The sequence below is a fragment of the Lepisosteus platostomus genome, chromosome 2, assembly GCF_059453375.1.
Source record: "Lepisosteus platostomus isolate fLepPlt1 chromosome 2, fLepPlt1.hap1, whole genome shotgun sequence".
NCBI classification, from domain to species: Eukaryota; Metazoa; Chordata; class Actinopteri; order Semionotiformes; family Lepisosteidae; genus Lepisosteus; species Lepisosteus platostomus.
The window spans coordinates 45,890,820-45,913,325 of record NC_142612.1 but is presented as its reverse complement, the minus strand read 5'-3'; the positions used below and the strand labels follow the sequence as shown (position 1 = coordinate 45,913,325).

Below are 22,506 nucleotides of genomic sequence, written 5' to 3'. Positions count from 1 at the left end.
TATTTAGTGGTTACATTAGTGACAAAGGCTAAACTTTTAGCTTCAGTAACGCGTACATATCTCCCCTTTTTATAAAACGACATGGTTGAAAATTGTTCCAGAGCCACTGTTGTTTCATCAGTGAAAAGTACATCATGAAATGCGTCTCCCTGTTCAATCCACTGGAAAAAAGAAAAGGAGCATAAAGCGTCTGATGGTCATAAACGATATTCATTTAGGAACAGCATCAGAGATATGTTTTTGACTGCACTACATCGGCGAGAATACCATAGTGTTTTTTTTTTACTCCCTGGCGGAAACTGGCTTCCATAAGAATCAGTATGGCTCAGAGATCAAATAAAACTTCACTCGCACCAAACAAATGTATATTTCTAAATATCACAACATGATCGAATTTAAGTCATTTTAATAACAATGAATAGTCACCTAGGCGTTACAATATAAACATTGATATTGATTTGAATCGCGTTTTGATTTAAATCGCAAACGCGGGTTTAAATATATGTGTTTTTTAAATCACAATCAGACAAATGCAACATAAATTGATATCTTTGTCTTCTAAGTATCTTAATAAACTTTCAGCATAGCTTTCTCCCCGTTTAGATTTATTTTTGTTAACTAGTATACTTTAGATCTTTTTTTCTGAACCGGGGAAAATCTGATCATGTTTCTCTATAACAATAATAAAAAAACATTATTTTACATATCACCTTTATGTGATATCACCTTAAGGACAGCACATACAAGGGTTAATTGCACAATGGACCGCGCAAAGAAATGTAAAATAGTCCTCTTTAGGTGTGAGGGCAGGATTGGATCGCAGAAGGCATAATCAGCAAATTAGGAAAACAAAGAACAGGACAGGTGAGACGTTTATCCAGAGAGCAAGTGATCAGAAAAAGGAACAGCTGTTACGCCCAGGTTTTACGCTCTCTCTCTGCTGAATGAATAAAAGCATTTTATTAAAAACGTGTTTGCGTTTGTCTGGGTATTTATTTTGTAATCTGTGGTTTACATCTACCGTATTGCTTTGAGATGCCACTTTTAAAGGTGTATTGTAAAATAAAGTTTTTTGTTATTGTTATAGAGAAACAGGATCAGATTTTCCCTGGTTCAGAAAAAAGACGATTAAAATCTGTAATCTTTCCACTTGTATGTCATCGGAAAATACAAGAAGTTTCTGCTTTGTGTAAGGATGGTATCAAAAAGTAATCTAAGTGGTGAGAAAGCTGTGCTCCTCAAAGCGCTTTACAGGATAAAAACAATAACAACAATAGTGGCTGGGCAAATGATTTTTTTATAGAAATACAAAATGAGATATAATGATGTGTTCCGGCTAAGACATTAACGAGTACAACCCCCCTCTCTGCGGGAGTGCTGGCTGTGACAAATTAAACCGGTTTCACAGGTTTTTTCAAAGTAGAAGGGGGCAAGTTTTCCAGCTTAATTTTCGTGTTAAATAATTTTTTAAAATTAAAATTCATTCTATACAGCAATCGCATTATTGGGTACCGTTTCATAAAACTTTCATGCTTAAAATGTTTAGGGAGAAATGGAAGACTGATAATGGAATGGAATGGAATGAATGATAAGTGTCGCAGTTTAAATCATTTTCGTAGTTAGAAATTATGAAACGCTCTGTTAAAAGCAAAGGAGTTTTTATGTCCGTTCCAGTAAAAGAAAATGCCTGACAAAGTAGGGCTTGGACAGATTCCAAGTGCATTTTTGCAATTTACATTGCATTGTCCATTGTGCTGCTGTAATACAGTTTAAAATAAGTCAAAACTGTATCAGCTTTATTTATGGGTTGCAATTTAGAAAATGTCAAAAACCACACTCAAAATGCAATTTAGAGCTTTCTGGCAAGAGGAGACACCCAAATTAATAATGTAACATGCCACTGTTTGTGCATGAACAAAGTTATACTGCTATTTCCTTAGATACGCGATTTAAAAAAAAAAAATTTTTAATCCCCGGTTGAACACATTCCATAAGAATCAGCGCTTTTATATATCGCCTTTAAAGGTGGCTTCTCAAAACGCTTTACAGGATAAAAACAACAATAAAAGCAACAACAACAATATTGTATTTCATTGCACTTTGAAAACCAAGTAATAACTTAACTATATGTGCAAACGTTTTATGATTTGTCGCTGTTGTGAATGTCTGTGGAGTGTATCTTATTTACCTGTCTGTCCTGGCTCTCTCGCTCGCCCTCCCCCTCTCTCCCTCAATTCAATTCATTTCAAGGTGGTTTATTAGCATGACAGATGGATACAATCAGTGTTGGGTATTTACTTTGCTTTGAGATTCCACTTTTAAAGGTAATATATAAAATCAAGGCTTTACCTTGCCTTAACTACGCAAGTCTGAGTTCTCATGTCTGTCCTATCCGAACCCGAAAGTATTACAATATGTATCTTTACAGCAGGTGGTGTACAACTTTTTAGCATAGATTACACTTTTATAAAATGTATTTAAAAAATAAAAACGATTACAATCTAATCTTTCCGTGTTTGATCCCAAGATCCCAAGAAAAATAAATCTAAACGGGGAGAAAGCTATGCTGAAAGTTTATTAAGAAACTTAGAAGACAAAGATATCAATTTATGTTGCATTTGTCTGATTGTGAATAAAAAAAAACACATATATTTAAACGCGTTTACGATTTAAATCAAAACGCGATTCAAATCAATATAAATGTTTATTTTGTAACGCATAGGTGACTATTCATTGTTATTAAATTGACTTAAATTCGATCATGTTGTGATATTTAGTAATATCAATTTGTTTGGTGCGAGTGAGGTTTTATTTAATCTCTGACCAAGAGAAACGTTTCATTTTTTCAAAGAAATGTTTGTTAAAGAAGAAGTCATGGTCCCAGTGGGATTCGATCACAGACCGTGTGACGTGGGAGTCAGGAACCTAACCCACAGCACCACCGGCAAGGTCACATGCAAAGTACTGAAAAAGCACTACAGAAACATTATCAACAGACAATGTACAGCGTGTACTATTCTTGTGTTGCGGTACATGAATATAATTATATCGTTATTAATTTCTTTACAAACACGATTCCATATTATATTCCCTTTTAATCAAATTCGAAAAGTATGCTTGTTGACTCCGGTATCTCATTAGTCAAAGACTTCGATGCTTAAAATGTTTAGGGAGAAATGGAATACTGGTGTGTATTTTTTCTTTAAAGTACCAAGACCAGCCATATACTGTATGTTTATGTTCCAAAATTAATATCGTTTATGGCCTTCACATGCGTTACAGTATGCTCCTATTCTTTTTATGGTCAGCTACTAAGATTTTCCTTCAGTGGTAAAATTCCATATAAATATTCAATGCTACAACGGGCACAGTAAAGACGTTTACTGTAAATCTTTATACGACAGACCAACGGACCACGAGTGCCCCTGTCGGTCAACCAATCACGTACCGCGCGTCATCATGATTCACAATGCGCGATGCCGCCTGCCAATTACCTCCGTTACGTGTCTGTACCGCGCACTTTGAATGGCTGCATCTGTATAAAGGACCATCTTCAGCTACTTATTTTTTAAGTCTGGTGGTCGCGTTGTTGCCTTCAAAACAAAACAGAGTTAAGTGATGTCCCTTGCTATTAGAACATTAATCTTAAATGTCCACATTACTCCTCGAGAATTCATACCGGAACCAGCATTGGGAACAAAGATGATGAATAACATCTGGAGTATGTATAAACACGGTAGGAGACATCATCTCAGTCTAGGAATTACACATCAGGAAGTTCACTGTCAGTATCTGATACCTCTGTAGGCAGATATTGGGGGAGAAATAACTTCCTTTCTTTTGACATGCTACCTTTGACTCATTCATGCTACCCAGAGTACATCTTGATGTGAGAGTACAGCATTCAGAGTACATCCAGTCTTGTACCCGGCAGTAGTGTTACAATAACAACAGTTCCTGTTCCCAGCCCCCTGATAAACCACAACACCTGTTTTGGGCACCTGCTAGGGTGGTTTGGAGATTTGTTCCATTAAAGCAAACTAACTACCTGTTCCCCGTCAGGGCTTACTGTTTCTTGGATTCCCATCCAATTCAATAGTGTGGCCCCTGAAGGCATCCAAGACCTCAAGTTTGGTCTTATATCGTCTGGTTCCAGACCGTACAGTGTTAAGTTACCATGCTGTACTATGGCCTCCTCGGGAACTTGCAGGAAAACTATTTGGTTAGGTAGCTGCATTGTGGTAGCTGTATCATGCCTGTCACAAGTCATAGTGTCAGTTAAATGTGGTGTGCTGACCAGCCATTTACGTCCCACCTGCTCTTCATGGGGTTCATTAACCTCCCTCTGCTCATTAGTAGCTTTACACCCTTCATTGGTGAATCGTTTAGACACAGCCAATGGATAGCTTTGGTAGCCATACCCATCTCAAGATTTGGAACCAAATTCAATCTTGGATTGCCTTCTGGGTGAGCTATGAGCGATGGGGTTAATGTCACATACTCCTCTACTGAGAAGGGTGGAATCAAGTGGGTTGGGATTTGTGCCATGGTTAGACTGGCTACAGTGGCACTAAGCTCCCTTAACAGGTCTTGTGTCAACATTCTGGCCTGTTGCACACAAGCATAAACCCACTGTATAACACTGGCAATCATGTCCACTGGTTGGGGGATAAGGTTTAACCCTGTTGCATAGAAAGTTGCCTGTAGGGTTTTCCCTAAGCTTTCCAGCCTTTGCTGCTGTTGATACAGTCTGTCACTACCCTCTGGCATCTCTGACACCTGCCTTCTTGGGGCAGTCAGGGTGAGAGTGCCAATAGCACACCAACCTACCAGAAAAAGCAAACGTGCAACAGTGGCGGCAGCAATCAGTCCTCCCAAAAGTCTTTTCGGGTGGCTGATCCCAGTCATCTCCTTCTGAGTGACTGTTGCCTTTCTAAGCTGGCGCAGCGTGTACACGGTGTCTTTCTCAGTATGCCCTGTGGCATCTTGGGTACCAACATCCTGGAAATCTGGGGAGATCTGACGCAGCTGCTGATGCTGTTCCTCCTTTTCCAGGGCATCTGCTTTTTCAATTTGTTCATGCCTGTGCTCTAGGAACCCTGCAGGGGGCAGTGCAGCGGTGGAGCATGCCTGACCCTCGGCTGAGTGGTCATCTGGAGCACCTGAGTGATCTGGGATTGTAACCCCATTCTCACTGTTCCGGTCCACCCTGCACACTTCCTGATTGAGGAATCCCTCTATCGGCATGTTTACAATCGTTCGCTGGGCGTGGGTGTAGGACACCTGCTCGCTCCCCCCTTCCCTCGCTAGGGGTTCAGGGAGCTGCCCCAGCAGTGGGATAGCTAGTTCACTGTCTTTGAACTTACTATCACCCACCAGGCCCATGTCAGTGCAGGCGGGGATTCTGACACCCCTCTTTGCAATGTCCTGCACTGGCAGGCGGGTGACTTGACCATCCAGCTCCAGTCTGGCTGAACCACTGTTGTTTAGACTCAGACTGACAGACTGAGCTGGTGGCTGTAAGAAAACCGGCTCGGCTTTCATTCCCTGTCCCTTCTGGGGGACTGGGTGTGTTGACAACCCTGCCGTTGAGGCAGGAACAATCAGGTCAGTCTCACTCACTACCTGGTAGTTGTGAGAAATAATGTTACCTGACTGCAGGTTCCCTGAGTCACAGCAGAGGGAATCGGCATCTGGGATCAGGTGTGTCCACAGCGCAGTAGTCTCAGCGTCCAGCTGGACCTCCTGTCTAACCTGTGAATGTTGCACCAGGGGCACCTGGCGGTGGCCCCGTGACAGCTGCTCAAGCAGATCCTCACTAATAGAGGACCTCTCAGGGCTAAGGGTGAGGGCTACATCACCAACCTGCTCTCCTGCCATCTGGATCTCTTCCACCACTGCAGGGTGGTGTTCCCGACCCCTCTTTGGTGCCAGGGTGCACAGGGAAAGCTCCTTTTCATCACCAGGTGGGGAGATCTGATCCTCTTTAGGGATGTAAAAGGGGTGTGCTTTAACTGATGGATCAGGCAGCTGCTTGGAGCACCGCTCCTGTGGCAGGGAGGCTGTTGAGACCTCGGCCGGGACACGACTTCCCTGTATATTCGGGGAACAAGAAAATATTTTTATTTCTTGTCCAGAGGGAACAGAAGGAATCTCTGCATGGGCTTCTGTGTTCGGTGGGTACTGGGTAAGCACAGTCTACCTCTTGACCCCCCTTTCCTTCTGTACAGAAGGATAAGGAGCCTTGACCTGTTTCCACACTTTGCCTTTCTGGTGATCCACCAAAGGTTCCACTCTGAGTGGCATGCCCTTTTCTTTTTCTACCCGTTTGAGCTTGCCGTGTGACATCAAACACCTTTCAACCTCAGTGTCAATCAGTGTCTCACTGGGTAAGACATCTCCAGTGACAGCTTCGAGGTAAAAGCTTCCTGCTTTTCCTCTGTGTTTTACTGCCTGCTCTGTGACTTCAGGGGTGGAGTCAGCACTCGCTTGGGAGTGACTGACCTCATCCAGGCAGGAACCCTTCCGCTCAATCAGATAGACTGAGGGAGAGAGAGGGGGCGGGTCTCTGCCTCCTCCAGTGGAGAGTATCAGCTCATTCACGCTTCCGGCAGCCTTGGGGAGCAGTTGTCCCTGTCCTAATAAAGCTTGTTCAAGCCTGGCCAGGCGGGCGGCTACTGAATCCTTTTGTTCAGCTTTATCTAGCCCTTTCCCTCCCCCGGTGTTCTCATGGCACTTAGGACACTGGGTGCGGTTCTGTGTGCGTGCTTTGGAAAGCGTCTTAGCCAGCTCAGGAGCCTGTGCTCCTTCGAGCAGGAGGGAGTTAACCCTGCTGGCTCTGACGGCGAACACAGTTGCTTTAACAGCTTTTTGCTCAGAGCGACTTTGGACATCATACTCCCAGGCTTTCTGCACGAATCTCTTAATATCAGTCATTTTCATGCTCTGTGCATCTGTATGCATTAAGATCATCTTTCTGACTGACGGGTGGAGATTCGCAATGAATAAACCCTTGAAATGTATGATCTCTTTGCAACCCTCATCATTTCGCCCTGCAAAATAAGTTCGTCTAAGTCTCTCGTAATATTCGCGAGGGGACTCTGCTGTCTCGTGCTTAATGTTAAGGGCGGCGGCTATCGCGGCAGTCGGGTCAACAAACGCACTAATTCCTCGATAAGTGCTTGACACAGCTCTTCAAAGTCATTACAGACTTTCTTCATCTGCCTAGCCATCCACTCATGTACAGCTCTGCTGGTAGTTTTGCTGACCAGAAACACTTTCTCCTGTTCTGTGGCATTTGGCAGGTACTGCAGGGTATACCTGAGGTCTTGAATATACCTCTCGATATTATTCTCTGACACTGCGGGGTCAAATCTCTCTATGTCCTTCGCTAGCTCTCTCAGAGAATGGAGGTTTATTCTAGCTTCTCCGCTGACGGAGATATGGCGGAGATCATGGTCAGACCTGCGACTCGAATTCAGACCTTTTAGCAACCATCGTTAAACTTAAAGAGTATTACTTTTAAGTACGAAATCACAGTTTTACCACAGAAAACCACAAGATCAAATATGCAATCAACCCGGTAGATCGCAAAAGATCACAAAACAATCAAGCACTGCTTAAAGAGCAAGGGGAACTTTTTTCCTTTCAGCTTTCAGCACACTGTATTGTCGTGTATGAAACCCGCGCGTTGCGTTTTATATTGAATTATTCCGCTTGGTTGATTCATTTCAGTCTTACCATGCCCACCCAGGGACACCAATAAAAATGTAGTGTGCTCTCTGAAGGCACCAGTTCTGTAGGGTTTGGGCATTTACTGGGACAATTATTAATTGTAGCAGTAAATCACAAAATTGATTCTTTTGATGGCCTTAGAATCCAACCATGCGACATAACCCAAACAAGGCACACACACAGGTACTAATACACGAGGATACATTTATTAATACATAGAATATGCATATAAACCTAACAGATCTTATCGAGAGGGTTATCAGAATACAAAAGATATATATTCAATCAGTTTCAAAGAGTTACATATATCAAGAGGAAATACGTTCAGTATATCATTCATTTAGACCGTTTCGTAATTGAACTTGGTTACAACTTCTACATTAGATACTCAAAACAAGTACATAACTCTTAGGAATTAAATTGATATCAACTGGTTGGGATAACAATTGAATTCTCGAGCTGTAATGCATTGAAGTTGAATACTCATCCAATCTCTGGGGATTCAGACCTCCTGCGGGCTCTCTGGCTCCGTGCCAGGCTGTGCTGTGCGGCTTGCGACGGTGCGCTGCTGACGCTCACTGACCGGCTAGTTAGTGATGGCTTTAACTAGCACAGTTTATGCACAGGAGAAAAGATGACTGTGGGTCCCAGCAGGTCAGGAAGAGGACCGGTTCATTCCTGATGAAGCACTAGTTCTGAATAGTGATTCAGCTGTCCACAGTTCTGACCTGTTCACGAGGCTTGCTGCTGGTGCTAACCTCGGGTGGATCCTCTGGTTACTCTCTGGCAACCTCCGCTCTAGACTCTTAGAACAAAGGAAAGTTCTGGCACTCGGACACACTGGCCGTTCCGTGGTTGTCCGGGCTGAGTCTCAGCATGGTCAGGAGGCGCGCTGCGAGAATGTCCTGCCCTTGGGAGCATTCTGCTCCTGGGCTGTCCTGCCCTGGAATTCTCCTTTGAATTCCCTTTAGAAAAGTCCACAGAATTCTCCACAATTCTCTGTGTTGCCTCTTTTTACCTGGAGGAACTTCAGCTCGTTGATTGGCTGAACGTTCCATGGGCATCAGAGTCCCACGTGGGTTACTCGGCCCTACCAGTCACTGATTGGTTGATCAAGGTGAGATATGAGTCACTTACTCCTGACACTTAGGAATGCAGTCCAGATGTCCATCTGGCACTCCCTAGACAGATAGGCGCCAATGGATGACCATTGATCATGATAGCCAGGCTTAGCTAAGTGCATCCCCATTTGGGAGCTGTCCCTTATCAAAAGAAAACATCTTTAAATCAGCCTGCATGAATAGTTTCTCTGTGGCTGCACCACAGAGATGAAGGGAGAGATGAGGCCTCATTTGGGAAAGCATCGCAATACTTAATTCTGCCTTCTTAATAAGCCTCACCACTACACTGTCTTCATAATATGTTTATGTTCCTAAATTCATATCGTTTATAACCTTCAGATGTGTTATGCTCCTATTCTTTTTATACTCAGTTACTAAAATTCCATTTAAATCTTCAATACTAAGCGGATTAAAACGTGCACAGTAAAGACATTAAATGATTAAATCTTTCCACGACCGACCAACGCACCATGAGTGCCTCTGTCGGTAATTTTGGCCAGCCAATCACGAACCGCGGTATGATGTATTATGATGCGTTATGACACGTTATGATGTAGGGAAATGCCCACAGTACTTGTTTGTACAGCGCACTTTGAATGGCTGCATCTGTAGGTGTGGACCAGAATATTACTTTGTCTTCAATTCATCCATTTTATTACTTCAAAACCAGTTAAGGTTAGTTTTGCGATGGCTAGCATCCTCCAAAAAAGTAGTTGTTCTACATCTACTCAAAGCTATTAATTCCTCCTGTTGTCTTATGACCCCATTGACCCTCACCCTTATCTAGTATTGTCAATCTCATGATTACATTCATTAAACAGTGAAAAAGATCATGATACATTTCTCATGCATACAGATGTATATACAGATGCAGCCATTCAAAGTGCGCGGTACAGACACCGCAGTACAGATACCGCAGGTAAGATGACACGTGATACCGCAGTGCGTGATTGGTTGACCGACAGGGGCACTCGTGGTCCGTTGGTCTGTCGTAGAAAGACTTACTGTAAACGTCTTTACTGTGCCCGTTGTAGATATTGAATTTTACCACTGAAGGGAAATCTTAGTAGCTGAGCATAAAAAGAATAGGAGCATACTGTAACGCGTGTGAAGGCCATAAACGATATTAATTTTAGAACGTAAACATACAGTATATAGCTGGTCTTGGTACTTTACAGAAAAAAATACACACCAGTATTCCATTTCTCCCTAAACATTGTAAGCTTCGAAGTCTTTAACTAACGTGATACCGGAGTCAACAAGCATACTTTTAGAATTTGATTAAAAGGGAATATAATATGGAATCGCGTATCTAAAGAATTTAATAACGGTATGATTATATCCGTGTACTGCGGTAGGACTGTGTAAGGCTGTTTCGCCTACCTGATCATGCGAGCTCTCTTGTAGCCTACTGGTCTAGGTGCGTGACTACCAACTGGCTGGTTGTGTGTTCGAATCCAGCTGGTGTTGGACTTTTCATTTTTATTTATTTATTTTTTAATCGCGTAACATAAACATATTACCGTATGCAAACTGTACTGTATACAGTATGTATATGTATATTTGATGTCTTAACTGTGCCCGTTTAATTGAATTAAAAAAAAATTATTTAACACGAACATTAAGCTGTTTACATCTTCCGCCTGAGAACAGTCACCCGTTGCTACCCAACGCAGAATGGTGATTGGCTGACACCATCTGACACCCCTCTGATTGGAGAAAAAAGACGTGCTGGCGTGCTATACACACTACCAGGAAGAGGATTTCTTTCTATTCAAAACGTGTATTTTAAAAGTTTAAGAATTAAAAACCTTACAGCGTACACAGATTTCTAAACTGATCAGGATGGTTATCTTTGTCTTATGCATAATAATGTTCACCGCTCTGTCCAGCAAATTAATAATAAACTTTATTTTATATAGCGTTTTAAACGATTAAGTAATTAGATTGCTCATAAACCTAATCACTTGCTTTTTCTTTTTATTTAGGCTCAGATTTCAACTATAGATCGTATTATTAATAACCATAATAACAACCAACCAACAAAAACAACCATATAAACATAATGGTGGTGCTGGACCTTCCAGTTTTATTTATTTATTTTTTAATCGCGTAACATAAACATATTACCGTATGCAAACTGTACTGTATACAATATGTATATGTATATTTAATGTCTTAACTGTGCCCGTTTAAGTATTGAATATTCATATCTAATTTTACCACTGAAGGGAAATCTTAACATAAACATACAGTATATGGCTGGTCTCGGTACTTTAAAGAAAACATACACACCGGTATTCCATTTCTCCCTAAACATTGTAAGCTTCGAAGTCTTTAACTAACGTGATACCGGAGTCAACAAGCATACTTTTAGAATTTGATTAAAAGGGAATATAATATGGAATCGCGTATCTCAAGAAATTAATAACGATATAATTATATTCATGTTGCAAAAGAACTGCAACGGACATAAAAACTCCCTTGCATGGTTTCATTACGACCAGAATCGGTCTTGAGATATTTTTAACTTGATTTACAGTATTTGAGAGGTATGTCTTAACACCGATACTACAGTGCTTAAGTACTGCTTACGTATATGTTTCTAGGTTTATATTATGCATTTCATACGGTCAAATTACTTTTGAGCAATAAGAAGCGCGAAACGGTATGCGTTTTACTTTCGTTTTGTGCTGGGACCCGTGGATTGATTAGAGATATCAAGTACATACAAGTCATTTTTTAAATGTTGTAGTTCGTCTTGAAAAAATGTTACGAGTACATCATCTATCAACAATTACACAGGTTCTGTTTCCATATTGCGGATTTTGGTTACGTGATATTATTTTCTAGATTTCACGTTGTGAATATGATGGGATGTCTGATGGGATGTTTCTAAAAATCCATCCTCTGTAAAACGTCTTCTCTAGTTGTCCTGCATATGTATTCGCTAATGAAGCTGTGTGTTCTGAGCCTAGATCTCTACATTTCTGTATGAACCAGCTTAGAGGGCTAAAGACAGCTTGTGTTTAAATTGAGTCTAAGGCAATTTATGCTTATAAAGTCATGGTCAGCATTTATCTTTGTACTGTGCTGTTAACGTGTTCTGTGCCAAGTCACATTATTTTATAGCGTTTTTAAAGCGTTATCAAATACGGTGTTACTGTAGTTTACTGAGTCCCATGTCACATGGTCTGTGATTGAAACCTGTAAAACCGGTTTAACTCGTCACAGCCAGCACTCTTCAGGTGTGAGGGTCTTCTGCTCAGAATGAAACGCTAAAATGTTTGTGTATATTCTAATGGTAGTGGGGGCGGGGTGTGTGGGAACGGGTTTGGTTGAAACATTTTCTCTGAAAGCATTTTCTCCGCAGTTTAACCGATCTTGTTACAGCATGTTACAGTTTACTTATATTAACCATATTAATTTTAAGTGCTTAATGTAAAATCTTGTAAAAATATATTTTCATTGTTCAAATATACATTAAGTCTGACTATCATATAAAAAGTTAAATACAAAACTAAAGAAAAAATAGGGTTAAATATAATTCAAAATATTTTGCTAACAATGTTAACTGTTTATGAATAATAAAATGTATTAACTAAGGAGTAGGATGGCACAGTTGTTAGTATGTTTTTTTTTTTTTTAACCCAATCTCCGGGAAACCATTAGTACGATGGTGAATCGGAGATTCTCAACCCTTGCTGCGTACGACTGGAAAAGAATTTGTGATCGGATCAACGAAATGCTTCGTAGGAGGAGGCGGTCTTTTCCTCTTGTCTAACAGTCTGTCCACAAACAAAACATTCCTGTTAGACAAGAGGAATTGAAAAAAAAACAATGTTGTCAATGAAAACCGGTGTGTGTGTCTCTCCCTGCTGGATGTCCCTCTCACAAACTGCTGAATGAATAAAATACTTTTATTGAAAACGAGTTTGCGATTGTCTGGTCTTTAAATTCTGGAGATACGCGATTCCATATTATATTCCCTTTTAATCAAATTCTAAAAGTATGCTTGTTGACTCCGGTATCGCGTTAGTTAAAGACTTCGATGCTTAAAATGTTTAGGGAGAAATGGAATACTGGTGTGTATGTTTTCTTTAAAGTACCGAGACCAGCCATATACTGTATGTTTAAGTTCCAAAATTAATATCGTTTATGGGCTTCACACGCGTTGCAGTATGCTCAGGCACTAAGTAAAAGGAGATGCTTCGTATTGCTTGACTAATTTTAAAAACTAAGTTATAAATATAAAAATTGCAGGCGCTGCTCTGGTGCGTCGGCTCCTACACAGTGCCTGTCTGCCGTAAGCGTTACAATATACATACAGTACCCAACACTGCTTGTACCCATCTGTCATGCAAATAAAACACCTTGAATTGAGGGGAGAAGGGGGGGATACTAAAGCCAATACTGGCTCAATGGGCTTTGACGTGCTAATGCGTTGGTTTAACGGTCCGGGTGTGGCAGGCTTCCAATGTCAACTTGACTCGATTAGAAGACAATGAACGTATTTTAGCCCTAAATGAATTAATAGCAAACATGGTTTACATAAAATACATTTTTCCAAGAAAGTTTATAATAATACGATCTATAGTTGAAATCTGAGCCTACTTTAAAAATAAAGGAAAAGCATTTTCAGAGAGCAATCACGCTGTGTTTATGTAGAAAAAGTGATTAGGTTTATGATCAATCTAATTACCTATTCGCTTAAAACGCTATATAAAATAAAGTTTATTTAGAGATGAATGATCAGTGTCGCAGTTTAAATAATGTGAGTCAGGAAACTAACACAGCGCCACCGGATTTAATAACGCAATAAAAACGCTATAAAATAATGTGACACAGTACAGCACAGTACAACAATACTGACCATGACTTTAGAAGCATAAATTACCTTACACTCAATTTAAACACAAGCTGTCTTTCTGTATGAACCTCTAAGCTGGTTCATACAGAAAATGTAGAAATGCATTAGCCTGATCATGATTAAAAAACACATAATTAAACACGCGTTTGCGATTTAAATCAGAACACGATTTAAATCAATATAAATGTTTATATTGTAACGCATACTGTCCAGCCTCCATTTCTCTATAAAAATTTACTGTTGCACACACACACACAATAGAAGCAGTGACCGCTGTCAGAAGGGAAGATATATTCAAAATATCGCAAATATCGATCATGTTGCGATATTTTGAAATATAAAAGTCAATTGATTGTCCATAATATCGCTTACCTATTTTTTCGAAGAAATGTTTGTTAAAATAAAAGTCCAGCACCAGCTGGATTTGAACACACAACCTGCCAGTTGGTAGGCACGCACCTAGACCAGTAGGCTACAAGACAGCTCGCATGATCAGGTAGGCGAAACAGCCTTACACAGTCCTTCCGCAGTACACGGATATAATCATACCTTTATTAAATTCTTTAGATACGCGATTCCATATTATATTCCCTTTTAATCAAATTCTAAAAGTATGCTTGTTGACTCCGGTATCACATTAGTTAAAGACTTCGAAGCTTACAATGTTTAGGGAGAAATGGAATACCGGTGTGTATTTTTCCTTGTGATATTTTAAGCTCTAGTTGAATGATAGGTGTCGCATTTTAAATCATTTTCGTAGCTAGAAATTATGAAACGCCCTGTTAAAAGCAAGGAAGTTTTTATGCCCCGTTGAAGTAAAACAAAATGCCTGACAAAGTATGGCTTGGACAGATTCCAAGTGCTTGTACAAATGTGCTAAAGAAATTATACTTTGAGTATACAGCTTGTCCAAAGTCATCCATTATTAATACTATTAGTAATATCTTCAGTAAAGGCTTTGATGCATAAATATTTCTGATAAAGGTAGGTTGTGTACTTCTGTCCAACTGAGCAATCTTGCTTTCATAATATATACCAACATTTTAATGACTGATGATTAACATGCTGTAATACACAGTTCAAAATTAAAGGCTCAAATGCTGTACATGAGAGGTTAAGCTCCCCCTGGCGGTTTTACAAGGCGACGCCGGATAGTTAGTCACGTGACACACGTGATACCGCGTGATACTGCGTGATACTGTGACATGCCCACCGGGGTATGCTGCGAAATACCTCACCCATTTTGAATGGCTGCATCTGTATGAATGCATATTAGTAGTTAACATTTTGCTTTCAAGTAACTCTATGCACCTTGTTTCTAATCATTTAGTTTCATTCCGTTTATGCAATTTCATCTTCTAACAAATATTAGCTGACTTCCTCTTAACTTGCTTGTGGTTACCAGTTGCCATGGTGACCGCTTACTACCTAAGCTTGCTTTTACAAAAGTTAGGGTTAGGGTTAGGGCTTATTATCTGTAGGTTATAGGGCTTTTAATAACCTACAGATAATAAGTACAAGTTCATGGCTCACAACAAATATGTACAACATAAGTCTTCAAAATTTTTCACCCCAACAAGATTAGTTGAAAAAACAAAAAATGGCAATGTGCGGTACTGTTCATCATGCCACAACATGAGACAACATGCGACCTTCCGCATTTCAAATGGCTTCATCTTTACTTTAATGTTTGGGGCTGAACATACGGCCTGAAATATATGGGATACACTTAAAAGGACTAGAGTCATATCACCAGCATTAGTTGTGTAAGGATTTCTAATGTGGGAGGAGAGACGGACATCAATGTTTTCTCCTATGCAAACACCGCAATTAGTGAAGTTATGAACATCCTTCTTCATGTCATTATGATGTCAAGAGAATAAAATTAGACCAGGGAAAGAAAAAGTTGAGTTGCAGGGTGTGCTCTTTTGGAGTAAACTGTAGCTCCTATGCACGTAAAATTAAAGAGCTTCATTGTTACAGCAGTCAACTCCCGAATGATTATTTACATCCCACAGAAAGAAGAAAGAAAAGTTTATTAACAATCTCATACAGAACTATACTGCTCTTTAAAACTACCACGAGGAGTAATGAATTCATAAAATACTGCAGTGGCCTACTGTTTTGTTGTCTGACAAATCTTATATTAATAATAAAAATTAAATGTTTATTATTTTGTTATAAAATTAACATTTTTTAAAAATAATTGTATTATAATTAAAGTCTGTAGTTCTCAAACGCCAAAGGCTGTTGTAGTTTTGCATAAAATACAGCTTATTATCGGGGTTGTTTGTATCTATATATAAATATCAATTTAATTGATACTAATCAGAAAAGTAGCAATAGCATGTAGAGCATAATAGAATAACTGCAGGAAACATGGCACCCTGGGGCTGTATCACAAAACAAGACTGCTCAACCAGATATATACAAAATTGTGTATTGTGTATTGTACAGTCTGTTTTGAACACAATGTGTTTTTTCAGGTTTAAATATTACACATTCAAATAATGTAATTCTTTCTTAATGCTAATTATACAATTAAAATGATAGAAAGAAACCAAAATAAATATAAAAAGATAGTTTGCTCTTTCTGGTTGTGAAATAATTTATACATTACTGGAATTTTATTTACACATAAAGGGACAATATCTTGGCTTCTTTGGACTCAACCAAATGCAAAACTCAAATGCAAAAAGAAAGTCCTCTCTTGCATTCTCTCCCTCTCTCTCACTCTCTGGCTCACTCTGTCTCAAATACTTTTAATTAAGCATAGGTTAAGCTAAAAAAAAATACAGTATATAAACAATTCTGTGAATGTAATTGTTCCTGGAAGTATTAAGACATGTACACCCCTCACCTATCGCACCTCCACCCGTGCAACTAACTCTTGATCATTTTTCAAACAGCAGAGGGTGTCAGCCATCTTGCTCTCAGAAGATTTCATAATATTACTAACATTACTTGAATCTGTATTGTTTATTGTCTTTTCAATGCCTCTTTGAGGTATAAAGCAAAAATGAAATTAATTTTCAATAAAACAAATTCCTCGGTAAGAGTGCATGTGTGCTGTACCACAGATTAGGACATTCTGTTGACTTTTTTAACATGTTCATTCCCACACAATATAGTATGTTAAATAATAAATATTTTTATGTTAAATATTAAAAGTCCTACAAGGAGAAAAAAGTCCTACATACTGTAGGAGTTTATGAAGTTCCTAATTAGGAACTAAAAAGTCCTAGCTGGCAGAAAAAAGTCCAAAGTATGAGTTTTCTTTTATTTACCCTGTGGCACCAGTATGCTCTCATACAGAGGTAACAATCTTGGTTAAAGATTATTTAAGTAAAAGCACATTTATGTTGCTATAGTGAAATCAGACATCTATAATGCACATTAACAAGTAGGCTCACAGAAGCCATCTAAGCCCTTAAATTTAGCTGAAAAGTTAAATTCGGCACACTGAATAATAACATAGTATGACACAGCCAGCTAGTGTGGACACGAGTTTTTCTTGGGCAATTTTAAATGGCTGCATCTGTAGGAATGATAAAAGTGCATTAGAGTAAATGACTAAAGGGTGCATTTACAGATTTTAGATTATATTAGATTTCTGAAATTTGGTTTACTTGTCCTCATCCTTACCATAAGATTATGCAATGAAATATTTAAGTTGTGCTATGGTCTTAAGACATTCCATCATTGTTTGGCAATTTTTTCACTTTTAAAATAAGTTATGTAATTTATAACTATAAATAATCTTAAAACTAATATTCCATATGCATTCCTTGCATTAAGGAAAACCTTTACAAATCTAAAGGAATTAGACTATGTACATTTGTATGCATTATCAATATTTATAATACACATGGCTTTCATAACATGAAATTAATTAAATTCACATCATCCATTTTAACAGAAACCTCAAAAGGCAACCTTGAAATTACTGATATTATTTTTATCTCAAAGCAAAAGAAATAAAATCAAATTGTCTACTGTGTAAGAAAATACAGCTGAGTTCAAGAAAGTGATACAAATTTAAAAAATAGTTCCCATAGCAACTGGGTACAGTGCTAAAATTGCTATACTAAATGATCAATGTCTAAAGAAGAGGGGAAAAAACATGACAGAAGCAGTTTGCATTTTTATCATAAACTATCAAAATACAAACAAGTGGAATGTGTGTAATGCAATGCAACATAAATGTGCATTAAAGGAGAAGAGATATACATACCATAATATCAGTGCTTATTTATAAATTGTCAGATCCAGTGGAAACTTTTGAATGTATTTCTGTACACATATGAGGTATAGGGATGAATTCCACAGAGCAGAGAATAACAGGGTGCCTGTGGGCTGTTAACAATTGACAGGAATACAAATGATATACTGTATGAACAATTGAAATAGAATATAAAAAACACAATTCTTTACTTGATTTAAATAATTTAAATGTAACAGTTTCCTAACCAGCACTAAATATGCTTTTCTTTTATTATTGGAAGTCTATACAGTATAGGTATACTGTATTTACAGGATGGTGAAGTGATATTGTGGGTGATGTGAAAAAAACAGAAGAATTGGAATTTTTCAGGTCTGTTGGTATATAAGTTACAATCATGTTTACTATTTGAATTAATAAGTAGCTGAAATGCTGCTAAGGACATTTCAATAATAGTCTGTTATTTGCATGACCTTTCCCTCAGTTAAAATTAATAGGTTAATTACAATGATTTGGCTCATTAGGTTTTAAGCCCAAAAAGACTGCAGTTAAGCTTTTAGATTTAATAACTAAGTAAGAAACAATACAGAAAGCTGCAACTCTACAACATTCAATATTTTTTTAGTATTTATACTAATGCTTGACATGTTTATATATATTGATAAGGTAAATATCTCTTGATTAACTCAAAGCTGGCAAGAAAATATTTGAATCGGAATCAGATTAGGAATCATACACTTATACATTTTTTAACTCAGAACTTCTTTGTTTAATCCTGCTATTTTAATTAGCAGGTATTTTTGTAGGCAGCATTTTCACCAGTGAGTGCTTCTGATGTAGTATGCTGTAAACCGAAGGTTAACAACATATGGATCATTGTAAGAGGAAGGATGTGATGTAGTGGATCTTGTCTTTTGCAATCATGAAACCAAAGGCATTTTGCTTTTTTAGTCATGCTTGCCAGTGTCTCTATATAGTATGTCTTGGTGTTAGGTATCAACTTTTATTAATTGAATTAGATTTAATATAAATTAATTTCTATCTCACCATTTATTTAGACTTTTGTAGTTCAGATAATAATAATAATGAACTAACAAGGATTCATAGTTGATTTGGACACACCCTCCTGTTTTCATCCCCGTATTCCTGCGTGACTTTTTCCTAGTGTTTCCTCACTCCATCCAGGATTGTGTCGTCCGCATAGTGTCTGGAAAGACCTGTTCGTTACAATTAGAGTATTCTGCCACTTATAACCATCAACCACATGCAGACTAAGCCTTATAACAACCTTCCTATTTACTAACCCCACATTGGGTTGATATATATTATTGACAGGCATTTGTAAAGGTTTTATACGTTTTTTATACATTCTTTGCAGCACCGCATGTAAAATATGAACCTATTCATGCTTATTAATGCAAAATAATGTTGCAGTCAACCATTAAGAGACATTAATAAAGCCTTTGTAAACCACATATTAGATGTGCCAATAATACAGACCACATATTGAAAACAAGACTATTTTAATGACAATAATTGTAACCACTGTATTATATATATGTATGCACATACATGTATGTATGCCATACTTTCTCAATATGTTGTGTTTGAGCACCTGTGCAAGGATTCACAAAGGTTTTTCTGTGATTGACAGTAGAATGGTTGTAACCAAGATTGTCTAGTACTCCCCTGTATGTTTGCCAGTCATCTGTGATTATGCTAGTTTGTGGTCGAACGTAATGAACAATGAGGGGTATCATATGTTGTAGGTTTTTTTAAAAATTTACTGCGACAATAAATTAATTGTAGAAGTCATCAAGAGGTGATTAATTATCACTATTAGAAAATTAATCGATCAGCAACGCACACACACACAGATTCAATACACAAGATACATTTATTAATACATAAATTGTGCATATAAAACATAAAACAGTCTGCCTGGATACAGATGGCTGATCTTACTATGAGGGTTATCAAAGTGCAAGGTATATAATTGTGAAGAGATGCAAAACACAAAGACATACAAACAAAGAAATGCTTCAGTATACCGTTCGGTTATACTATTGTTAATAAGTCTAAATTAGCTACTCAAAAGTAAATACATTACTCATATGAACTGAATTAATATCAACTTGTATTGAGGTAATTCTCGAGATGCAATGTAGAACATTGGGTTTACTTATCCAGATATGGATTCGTATTTCCCGGCATTGACACTAAAGACCACCCAGTGGCTGCGTCCAGTTGCTGCACTGTTCAATAGGCATCGTCCCAGCATCCTCTGGCTTCTGGCCAACCAGTCAGGGTGCAGCTCTGAGTCAGACGAATTAGGAGGAGAGATTTCTGCTGTGCTGACGTGCCCGACAGTGTCTCTCTCAGGGACCTACTTGTAGTCTGGCTGACTAGTAGAAAGACTCTATGCATAGAGGTTGACCGCAGGTCCAAGCAAGTCACTCTTTAGTGGGAAGAAACTTGGTTTGCTTTCGGTGTAATGCTGCTGCTGAATAAAAACTTATTCAGGTTGTCGACAAGAGTCCAAAAGTATACTCCGGTGACCAAGTGAAGCGTCCATGTTGGTGTTGGTTAGCGATTTACGCATGGGCATTCCCCAGGCCAATGCTTTGCTGTAACAAGGTTCCAGTCCCTATACAGACAACACTGTCTGCAGACTGTCTCTTGATTGTGTAAGGGTGAGAAAATGGCTGGAGAAGCAAAGTTTCTGAGCTGTGTAATGTCTTATAAACCAGAACCAAGACAGGTCATGATTGGTCGAAAGTTTAGAGGGCATTTCAGACCCACGTGGGTTTACCATGTCCTACAGGTTCCTGATTGGTTGGTCAAGGTGAAAGATGAGAAACAATGACCTTTGATATGTAGGACCACAATCCAGATGTTCCCAAGAATCTCAAAGACAGATAGGCGCCAGGAATGGCCATTGATAATGATAGCCAAGCATGGCTGGGCGCATCCCCATTTGGGAGCTTCTTCTTATCTGAGAGAAAACACCTTAAATCAGAACTGCATAAATAGCTACTCTGTGGCTGCACAGAGAAAGACAGATGGGGCCTCATTTTGGAAAGCACAGCAACACTTAATTCTGACTTATTAATAAGCATTGCCATTACAATGTCTTCGTGACCTTTTCTCCACTAGACTCAGGACTGGCTTCTTTTTTTCAGTCTTCACCCCCAGCATTCCAAAACCTAATTTTTCATTTGCCATGTTGGAGAAAACCTCCTCCTTACATACTGACAAAAAAGGGAAAAAGGAAACTGGTTACTTTAAACATTATCAAATATAGTACCTATGATATAACAAGAACACATAACAAAAGTAGAGATTTGCTCTACATTTCAACCTTCATTTTGTTAAAGAATCATTCTAGTGATTCTTTTGTGTGAAATGGTTCAATCTGTAAGGTGTGTTTTTGTATTATTGCAAAATCTGCTCTCAAGAAATATGTTGTATTATTGTTAGACATTTAAGAACTGTTTATATTTTTGTCTTAATAGTGTTCCAATTGTCTGCATATACTGTATATTTTCCTATCATCAGAATACAAAGAAAAAGCTAAAAGAAAATGAAACAATTATGGAATGCCATAAATATCACATACAGAATGTAACTTTCTTTTGTGTCTAAAATTGCTCTCATTAATTACTACAAACTCCCTTCTGCCTCCCAGGAGTTGTCATGTGTCTCCGCGGTACCTCCAGATAGCTTTTACACAGATACCCCGTACCTTCTTGGCCATTTTTGACAAGGAGCTCCTGCTAGCGGCTATGTCATCCTGAATCATGTCTATTTGACGAAGATGCAGTCCTTGGAAATAATTCAAGAGTCAATGAGGGAATGTTTAGTAACTAAAGTTTCAAACAATATACAGATCCAGCCATTTAGAATGTGCAAGGGATACTGCAGAATTTTGTGGTTGAGCGGCTTTGAGAGATTGTGGTAGACTGCCCGATTCCGCAGCATTTTAGACATTTTCAGTAATATGACTACAGTTCTGTGTAAAATCACCATGTGGAGCTATAAAAGCTTAAGGGGCGTATGGTGCTTTTGGGCTGTCACAAGAAAAAGTGCAGTTCCGAATCCCATTGAATGCTGACGGACAATCATTTTCTAATTATAGAATTTAAGGTCTACACTCTTTAGACTTTTGTGAATTTTAAACTGTTGTTATACTGTAGCTTGTGAACATGATGTGCCCTTTACAGGTTAACATTCACATAATCAAAATCCAAAGGTACTGTTTGGTAGCAGACAACGAAAACATACAGTAAATATATACAGTAATCGAATGTACTTACAGTAGATGGTAGTGATAGCTAAATAAGAAAACATACACAACAGTATTCTACCTTCTTTATAAATATTATATGCATCAAAGTCTTTAACATGGTGACTTACAATGGGTTATGGTTTTAACGTCCTTAATCTGACATTTTAAAGTTTATATACTGTACTTCATAAAAAGTTACTGTATATTGTTTTATCCTTTTCTAAGAATGTGTACAGTAGTAAGAACACCACTTGCTGTTATTGGAAAAAAA

At 38.5% G+C, this 22,506-nt stretch overlaps 1 pseudogene; it reads right to left on the bottom strand.

The window, feature by feature from the left end:
- The window catches only part of LOC148676386 (uncharacterized), a 31,991-nt pseudogene extending 10,242 nt beyond the window's left edge, over positions 1-21,749 (bottom strand).
- Between the last annotated feature and the right edge of the window lie 757 nt (positions 21,750-22,506).